This window comes from Gobio gobio (genome assembly GCF_949357685.1).
Source record: "Gobio gobio genome assembly, chromosome: 16".
Lineage (NCBI taxonomy): Eukaryota > Metazoa > Chordata > Actinopteri > Cypriniformes > Gobionidae > Gobio > Gobio gobio.
In genome coordinates, this window is record NC_137109.1 from 2,769,204 (window position 1) to 2,780,237 (window position 11,034).

Genomic DNA, 11,034 nt, shown 5'->3' on the forward strand with positions numbered 1-11,034 from the left:
TGTGTGTGTGTGTGTGTGTGTGTGTGTGTGTGTGTGTGTGTGTGTGTGTGTGTGTGTGTGTGTGTGTGTGTGTGTGTTGTGCTCCGCCTATAGGCTCATATCACTAACACACTCTTTAAATAACACACAAATACCGCACTATTGACTATCGGCTGGAGCGGTGTGTTGTGATTGGTCATCCGACCCTTACCATAACCAGCAGTTTCAACACACGACTAACTAACCCAACCAGGCCCCGCCCCTTTATTCTGAGCATGAATTATTATAATGAGGAATATTGTGATATGTGTTCCCGGAAGAAAACTCACGACTAATGGAGTTCAGGAACACTAGAGAAGCTTTTTCACACGCACTAAAGAAAGCAGAATAGGCTAAACAGGCACATTTTATGACACCAAAATGCAGTATTACACTTGGCCTTTGGTAATGAAACAGCGCTTGAGTCTGTACTCATTCAGATCAGTGCAGTAATAGATGATGTGCATAATTCAGCCTCAGATGTTCCTCTGAGCTCTGCAGGCTTCAGTAAGTGTTGAGCTAAAGATTGAGAGACGCTCTCCAGAGTTATGCTGCTTTTGTGTGACTGTGTAAAATGCAGATGTGATTTATTTAACCGCTCTCTTATTGTGCTGAAAATCTCATTTCAATCACACATGGCAGCTCATGATTTAGGAATGCATTGTTTAATGGGCTTGCCATGCCCAAATTTAAACTAATTCAATTAATCAGCAAAGCCTTCAGTGAGCAGTCTGAAACTCACTTAGGCAAACAAAGCTCTTTTAATATGAATTTTCCACAAGATTTCTTTATTGATTTGCTGCGAAATGATTTGTGTGATACATTCACGCCAATCAATAAAGGCCAAGTCAATAGTGTTTATAAAAAATCATAGCAGCATAGATGAAGTGTCAAGCGGCTTCAGCTTAGCATTGACCCGCAGCGAATACTACATTGGAAAATACACTCATAAAAATCCACTTGGCACATCATTTCCCGAATGACCTGTTTGATGGCTCTGACCAGTGCAGTGCCTTTATTGGTTAACTGATAAAGCAAACTTTTTATACCTGCAATGATTATGGTAGTAAAGTTATAAAACTTCAGCTACACAGTGGAAGTGGCAAAAGTTTGTGTCATAAGCAGAGGCTTCAGCACAATTTTTGCTCAGCCACAGGGAATCCTGTTCCCATGAGAGGCTGGACATGGGCTCAACAATGCTGAGGTAGGTGGTGTGTGTCAAAGTCACATCCACATGATGGAGGACCTCAAACTCACTCAAATCCATTTCTCCTGCTTCTAACACATCAACTCTGAGGACTAAATGTTCACTTGCTGCCTAATATATCCCACCCACTAACAGGGGATGTTATTCATAATGGTCATAATGTTATGCCTGATCGGTGAAAATATTTTTCTATATCATCTCATAATTTGTCAGCAGGAATATTAGGCTGCTGTCACTTTAAGAGCGGACGCACGGATCCATTACACTGATACACATGCGTTTTCTTTCTCAACTGTTTTCACATTATATTGTGTAGGGATGCAACACTACAGTTAGTTCAGGGTTCAATACACACCTCGGTTTTTAACCACGGTTTTCGGTTCGGTTCTGATGGCTCGTCACATACATTTTTTGTTATTCTATTCTTAGGCGACAGGAACAGCAAGAGGTTAAAGAGAAAAAAGACAATTGTTTTATTGCAATACTCTTTCTTTATTTTACTTAAAAGAATTGAAAACCCTTACTTAAACTTAAAACTTTACTTTTAAAAAAACCCTTGTACACATTCCTAGTGTATTAATATAAAATATATATATATAAAGATTTACACTGGCAGCTCAGAGCTGTACAGCAGCATTTAAGTATGAAATTGAATTAATAAATGTAAAAATAAAACTACATACACTTCACTATAAAATATACACTTATTCTTATTAAAGCTGCTGTATTAGTTTCTCAGTCAAGAGCAGTGAGTGATTTTCTCTTTGTCTTTTGTTGTTGTATTAACATTAAAGGGATATTTCACTCAAAAATGAAAATTCTGTCATCGAGAAATAAATACAGGTTTGGAACAACATTAGAGTGAGTAAATAATGACATCATTTTAGAGGAGAACTGTCCCTTTAAGTACTGAGTGTTCACTATAGGCTGCGCTGCTGTCAATTAAAGACCTCCGCGCATCTAATATACAGACACGATTGCGATTTTACTTTCACTTTAGACATAACCGACTGTGTTTATGTTAACCTTGTGTGTATTTGACAGTATTAGCGCAGTAAGACGACTACTTAGTCCAGTTATCACGTGTTTGACAGGCGTTTAGTGTGCGCGCTCGGAAAAGCGCATGTTAAAACCGTGCACATGAATGAAACCGACAAGGCTTTAAAACACATGCAAATAATGAACTTTGGTGATTGTGAATAACTCTAGTGTTCTGTGAGTATAACTCCACCACTAACCTGTGATGTGAATGTATGTCGTGTTGTTCAGTATTGGGATGGAGGCAAATTATAGAATTTGTAGAAAAATAATTAATTAAATGCGAAACCGGAAAAAACGCAATTCACAAGCGTGTATTGAACCGTGAATGCCGTACCGAACGGTTCAATATTATATTGAGAATTGTGTCATCCCTAACATTGTGTGTGTTCTACTGTTGAAGTGCAAGAAGCAGCGAAAAAGAGCTCAATTTAGTCCTGAGAGGCTTTATGTTCCGCACTTTGGGTTTGAGGACAAAATGTATGAGAATGAGAAAAATGATGGGCAATATGAGCAATCCCACGGCGGGTGTTAATGTCAAGTTCTGACTATATCAATAACTACATTAGTGTCCACACCAGCGGATAATATCGTTCTGTTTATTATGAGCGCTGCTTTTTTGTCTTCTGTCGCTTGAAATGCTCCAGCTCTTTAAAGCAGAATGGATTCTGATTGGTTGTCAGTATTTGTATCGCTCATCAGCTGTTATCGTTATAGTTGTGGTGTGGGCTCTGCTATTCTTTAATATTTAGAATGATTTTCAGAACTATTGACCTAATTTGGCCCCGCCCCTGTTAGCCCCGCCCCCTTCAGTGCTGTATTTCCACAGCATGAAGCTGAGATCTTACGGCTTTATGAATGAACCGCTCGTTTTAAAATCGTGCCGGCCTGTGACGTCCCCTTCAATCATTACAGTGCTCATGTTCACTCTACAGTCAGTGAATCCTCTTCCACAGCGATGCCATAGAAATCTAAGAGCTACCGCAAAAGTGCAAGGACAAACACAAAATTCTACACATTTCTAAACAATTCTGTGCTTGTTTCTCTGGCTTCACTAGCTCTTGTTCTGAACAGGCCTTTACAATATTGTGTTAGTCCCTACAATCTAAAAAATGCTGGGTTAAAAACAACCCAAGTTGGGTTGAAAATGGACAAACCCAGTGAATGGGTTGTTTTAACCCGGCGGTGGGGTTAAATGTTTGCTTAAAACAACCCAATCACTGGGATAAAACAACCCAATCCCTGGGATAAAACAACCCAAACGCTGGGATAAAACAACCCAATCCCTGGGATAAAACAACCCAATCCCTGGGATAAAACAACCCAATCACTGGGATAAAACAACCCAAATACTGGGATAAAACAACCCAATCACTGGGATAAAACAACCCAAATACTGGGATAAAACAACCCAATCACTGGGATAAAACAACCCAATCACTGGGATAAAACAACCCAATCACTGGGATAAAACAACCCATTCTCTGGGATAAAACAACCCATCTGCTGGGATAAAACAACCCAATCACTGGGATAAAACAACCCATTCTCTGGGATAAAACCACCCAATCGCTGGGATAAAACAACCCATCTGCTGGGATAAAACAACCCAATCGCTGGGATAAAACAACCCAAACACTGGGATAAAACAACCCAATCGCTGGGATAAAACAACCCAATCGCTGGGTTAAAACAACCCAATCGCTGGGATAAAACAACCCAATCGCTGGGATAAAACAATCCATTCGCTGGGTTAAAACAACCCAATCGCTGGGATAAAACAACCCAATCGCTGGGTTAAAACAACCCAATCGCTGGGATAAAACAACCCAATCACTGGGTTAAAACAACCCAATCGCTGGGATAAAACAACCCAATCGCTGGGATAAAACAATCCATTCGCTGGGTTAAAATAACCCAATCGCTGGGATAAAACAACCCAATCGCTGGGATAAAACAATCCATTCGCTGGGTTAAAATAACCCAATCGCTGGGATAAAACAACCCAATCGCTGGGATAAAACAACCCAATCGCTGGGATAAAACAACCCAATCGCTGGGATAAAACAACCCAATCACTGGGATAAAACAACCCAATCACTGGGTTAAAACAACCCAATCGCTGGGATAAAACAACCCAATCGCTGGGATAAAACAATCCATTCGCTGGGTTAAAATAACCCAATCGCTGGGATAAAACAACCCAATCGCTGGGATAAAACAATCCATTCGCTGGGTTAAAATAACCCATTCGCTGGGATAAAACAACCCAATCGCTGGGATAAAACAACCCAATCACTGGGATAAAACAACCCAATCACTGGGATAAAACAACCCAATCGTTGGGTTAAAACAACCCAATCGCTGGGATAAAGCAACCCAATCGCTGGGATAAAACAATCCATTCGCTGGGTTAAAATAACCCAATCGCTGGGATAAAACAACCCAATCGCTGGGATAAAACAACCCAATCACTGGGATAAAACAACCCAATCACTGGGATAAAACAACCCAATCGCTGGGTTAAAACAACCCATTCGCTGGGATAAAACAACCCAATCACTGGGATAAAACAACCCAATCGCTGGGATAAAACAACCCAATCGCTGGGATAAAACAACCCAATCGCTGGGATAAAACAACCCAATCACTGGGATAAAACAACCCAATCACTGGGATAAAACAACCCAATCACTGGGATAAAACAACCCAATCGCTGGGATAAAACAACCCAATCGCTGGGATAAAACAACCCAATCGCTGGGTTAAAACAACCCATTCGCTGGGATAAAACAACCCATTCGCTGGGTTAAAACAACCCATTCGCTGGGATAAAACAACCCAATCGCTGGGTTAAAACAACCCAATCACTGGGATAAAACAACCCAATCACTGGGATAAAACAACCCAATCGCTGGGATAAAACAACCCAATCACTGGGATAAAACAACCCAATCGCTGGGATAAAACAACCCAATCGCTGGGATAAAACAACCCAATCGCTGGGATAAAACAACCCAATCGCTGGGTTAGTCCATTTCCAACCCAACTTGGGTTGTTTTTAACTAAATTTTTTAGAGTGTAGTTACTTTTTATGAAAAGTAATGCAATACGTTACTTGTGCGTTACCTTTTCTTATCTGGGCTGTGCTGGCTTATGTGTTTTTTAATGGATTTTAGTAAGCATCATTTACAAGCAATATGAACATTGACTGTTATTTGCAGATTTTCACATCCCCTTCACAGCATATGGATGGGTCTGCTAACCCAGAAGCGCAGTGTGACTGCTGGTCTCCGTCTGAGCGAGCAGACCCAGCTGAAGTGTGGCCGCAGGACTGTGGGAGGCTGATCTGGGGTCAGCGTCTGGCCAATTGCTCTGTGCCTGCTTGGCTGGGTTTGGTGGGGTAAAGTAATGTCAGCGTGAGGAGGATGATAAATTGTGTTTGTTTAAGCCATCATTACATTGTAGTTTTCTTCATGGAGGTCAGTGTTTAATAGCAGCTGAAGTTGATTGAGGCCTGGGCCTGGTCCCTCTGGTCAGCTGGGGTGACAGGCCATGACTGCAAACATGGAGATATTACAGAGCCGGTGTTGGCGTAATCTCACACAATCTGCTGCCTGCTCTAGTGTGTAATGTCCTGCGGAAAACTTTCGCTCAGGAGACCCTTGAAGGCTGGGGGAGCGGCTGAAATCCAGGGGCTAGTTGTTTTAAATTACAGCCGACCAGTGCAGGAAGTGAATAACCCTTCACCTCAGCACTTTACAAACACACCATTATTCGGCTGAAGGCGGCACACAATTTACCACATTCCCGATTGTGCCGCATATCTGAGAGAAACGCTTCGCAAACAAGAACAAATGTAGGCGGGGCTTGAGTGTGTCTGAGGGGAACTGATTGGATGGTGGTGGTCTGCTATTGGCTGATCTCATGTGAGTGACAGGTGGCCCTGATATTCTGATTCAAGATTACGAGGGGACATAAATTGAACAAAAATAATGTGCATGAATAGATCGTTTATAATAAATAGGGCTGCTCTTTAGCCTTCATCCTGTAACTAATCTTTCCCTCACGGGTCAAAATGACCCGAAGTCATACAATTATCCTTTTTTTTTGGTCCAGAAAGCTTATATCATTTAATTGTTATAACAGTTTTTCTATTTTTGTAATGTATTTTTATATTTATTATACAACATTTTTACCATTAAATAACTAGATTTTATCAATAAATATAATTTATAATTTATTTTTAATGCATTTTTTTATATTATTATTTTTTATTTACCATTAAATCCCAATAAATAATATAATTGAAGTTCATTCTTCACATTCTTTCAACTTAAAAAAAAACTTCATAACCAGCTCAAAACAGCTCAATTTGGGTGTGTCTACCGACCTCTTGTGGGAAAATAATAATATAAGATGATATTTCATGACTCTTATAGCTCTATCTGGAGCGGATGAGCTGTTCCTCTGGGTCCTAAAGTCAGTTCACTTCAGTGTGCATCAGATACACATGCAGACACTATACAATCATTAGTTTTAGCATTTTTAGTTTTCATTTTGAGCATTATTAGGTTTTTCTATGTGTGCTGAAGCATTCATTGCATTCATTCCTACGGGGAAAGATATCACTGATTTGTTTCCTTTTTTATAAGTTCAGCCACATAAACTCCTCGAATTCAGTCAATTTTTTGTACATTCTTGGTTGAAGTGCGACAATGGTCCTATGGTCTTGGACCACTCATTCATCCAGTAATGAAACAAGTGAAGTCTTCATGAGTGAGTCATTGAATCATTCACTCAAGAGATTCGTTCAAAAACACTGATTCATCCAGTAATGAAACAAGTGAAGTCTTCATGAGTGAGTCATTGAATCATTCACTCAAGAGATTCGTTCAAAAACACTGATTCATCCAGTAATGAAACAAGTGAAGTCTTTATGAGTGAGTCATTGAATCATTCACTCAAGAGATTCGTTCAAAAACACTGATTCATCCGGTAATGAAACAAGTGAAGTCTTTATGAGTGAGTCATTGAATCATTCACTCAAGAGATTCGTTCAAAAACACTGATTCATCCAGTAATGAAACAAGTGAAGTCTTCATGAGTGAGTCATTGAATCATTCACTCAAGAGATTCGTTCAAAAACACTGATTCATCCAGTAATGAAACAAGTGAAGTCTTTATGAGTGAGTCATTGAATCATTCACTCAAGAGATTCGTTCAAAAACACTGATTCATTCGGTAATGAAACAAGTGAAGTCTTCATGAGTGAGTCATTGAATCATTCACTCAAGAGATTCGTTCAAAAACACTGATTCATCCAGTAATGAAACAAGTGAAGTCTTTATGAGTGAGTCATTGAATCATTCACTCAAGAGATTCGTTCAAAAACACTGATTCATCCAGTAATGAAACAAGTGAAGTCTTTATGAGTGAGTCATTGAATCATTCACTCTAGAGATTCGTTCAAAAACACTGATTCATCCAGTAATGCAACAAGTGAAGTCTTTATGAGTGAGTCATTGAATCATTCACTCAAGAGATTCGTTCAAAAACACTGATTCATCCAGTAATGAAACAAGTGAAGTCTTTATGAGTGAGTCATTGAATCATTCACTCAAACCAATTAAAAAAATCGTCAGATCTAAATAGCGTGGACGTTTCAGTATGTTCGTTAATAGTTTGGTATTTCCAACTTCTTTTTACTTCTAAGCAAAGAACAAAAAAAGACATTCGCCGTGAGTAATGGAGTATTGAATCATGTTCAGTCTGTTGTGCGTTACGTGTGCGCGACTGCAGTTCACTGAACGGCCTCCGGTGTCGCTAATAACAAGGCTTTCTGAATTCTACATACAGCGCCGTTAACACTGATATATTTACAATAAATAAAAGTATCAAGTAACTTGCATTGTCACATTCACAGCCCTGCCTCTATTCTGGACACTTCATTATCCAGTCAAGGCATTGTTTTGATGTTGAATATCTCGTTTAACTCGAAAATCCGTGACATTTCAGAACTAAATAGATTTGTGAATGCCATTTCATGTCGAATTGTGAATCTCCACCAATGCGAACATATGAAGGCCAGATTCTTTCGGCGTTGGTTATGCTACATGATGACATGCGTTGGCATAGTTAGGCTGACAGCACCATTACTTACCCCAGACTGTAGCAATGCAAACACAAGTGAAGAGGTAACCCAGGGCTAATAGAGGCTTCTCCCCTGGAAACGGCTGTCAGCGGCCTGTCACCTGTTCCCTATCCCATCACCATCTAAACAGTGTACTTCAGCGGGACATATTCTCCGCTCGAGTGGAGAGTGATGGAGATCTAACCGAGTCATCAACCTCCTCCAATGATGTGACCTGCGAGATATCCTTTAGCAGCTCCAGCACAATAGCGGCGCACACAACGGCCATACAGCAGACACACAGTAAACAAGCAGAGATCAGCCCGCGTTACAGCAGTTTGAGGACAGGAAAGTGATTCTTTGGAGCTGTCAGATGAAATCATGTGTTTTTCTGTGATGGCCGGACACTCAGCCAATGTACTTTCAGTGGCTTTTATGAAAACATGAAGATACTGGTGAAGCTGCATAACAGGAAATACTATACATAATGAAATATGAAAGAAATACGGTTAGAGAGGCAGTGCTACAACCTCAAATCAGAAAAAGTTGGGACAGTATGGAAAACGCAAAAAAAAAAAAAGAAGTGATTTCTAAATTTACTTTGACTTGTATTTCATTGCAGACAATATGAACACAAAATATTTCATGTTTTGTCTGGTCAACTTCATGTCATTTGTAAATATGCATCCTTTCCTGTCATTCAGACCTGCAACACATTTCAAAGAAAGTTGGGACAGTAAAGCATTTACCACTTTGTAATGTTGCCATTCCTTTTCACAACACTTAAAAGACGTTTAGGGACTGAAGACACCAAGTGATGAAGTGTTTCAGGTGTAATTTTGTCCCATTCTTCCTGCAAACAAGTCTTAAGGTGGGCAACAGTACGGGGTCTTCCACACATTCTCTATTGGAGACAGGTCGGGACTGAGGCAGGCCAGTCAAGTACCTGAACCCTCTTCCTCCACAGCCAGGACTGCAGAATGTGTGCAGAATGTGCTTTTGCATTGTCTTGTTGAAATATGCATGGATGTCCCTGGAAAAGATGTCTTCTTGAAGGCAGCATATTATGCTCCAAAATCTCTATGTACTTTTCAGCATTAATGGTGCCTTCACAGAAGTGCAAGTTACCTTTGCCAAGGGCACTGACACAACCCCATACCATGACAGACCCTGGCTTTTGGACTTGTTGCTGGTAACAGTCTGGATGATCCTTTTCTTCTTTGGTCCGGAGCACACGGCGTCCATTCCTCCCAAAAAATACCTGAAATACTGCTTCATCTGAGCACAGTACACGTTTCCACTGTGTGATGGTCCATCCCAGATGCCTCGAGCCCAGAGAAGTCGACGGCGCTTCTGGACACTGTTAACATAGGGCTTCCTTTTGGCACAGTACAGTTTTAACTGGCATTTGTGGATGTAACTACGTATTGTGGTACTTGACAAAGGTTTGCCAAAGTAGTCCTGAGCCCATGTGGTGATATGGCTTCTAGATGATGATGATTCTTGATGCAGCGCCGCCTGAGGGATCGGAGATCACGGTTGTTCAGCTTAGGCTTGCGCCCTTGTCCTTTACGCACTGAAATTCCTCCAGATTCCTTGAATCTTTTAATTATGTTATGCACTGTTGAATGTGAAATATCCAAATCTCTTCCTATCTTTCTTTGAGGAACATTGTTTTTAAACATTTCAATAATTTTCTCACGTATTTGTTGGCAAACTGGCGATCCTCGGCCCATCTTTGCTCCTAAAGGATTAGACCTTTCTTGGATGCTGCTTTTGTACCAAATCATAATTACAATCACCTGTTGACATCACCTGTTTCAAATCACATCATTATTTAACCATTTTACCTCATTACTAGCCCTAAATTGCTCCTTCCCAACTTTTTTTGAAATGTGTTGCAGGTCTGAATGACAGGAAAGGATGCATATTTACAAATGACATGAAGTTGACCAGACAAAACATGAAATATTTTGTGTTCATATTGTCTGCAATGAAATACAAGTCAAAGTAAATTTAGAAATCACTTCTTTTTTTATTTATTTGCGTTTTCCATACTGTCCCAACTTTTTCTGATTTGGGGTTGTATATTGTTAATATAGTCATGGGTCATGACGAATGTGTAGCGCAGTAAAATAGCACAGCCCATATCAGAACCAGCATTAACTTCTTGAGCAGTTTGAGCTCCAGTAGCTCGTCTGTTTGATCGGACCACACACACACATGACCCTGTGGCCGGTTCTCCACTGGTCCTCCATGACCCTGTGGCCGGTTCTCCACTGGTCCTCCATGACCCTGTGGCCGGTTCTCCACTGGTCCTCCATGACCCTGTGGCCGGTTCTCCACTGGTCCTTCATGACCCTTTGGCCGGTTCTCCACTGGTCCTTCATGACCCTTTGGCCGGTTCTCCACTGGTCCTTCATGACCCTGTGGCCGGTTCTCCACTGGTCCTCCATGACCCTGTGGCCGGTTCTCCACTGGTCCTTCATGACCCTGTGGCCGGTTCTCCACTGGTCCTCCATGACCCTGTGGCCGGTTCTCCACTGGTCCTTCATGACCCTGTGGCCGGTTCTCCACTGGTCCTTCATGACCCTGTGGCCGGTTCTCCACTGGTCCTCCATGACCCTGTGGCCGGTTC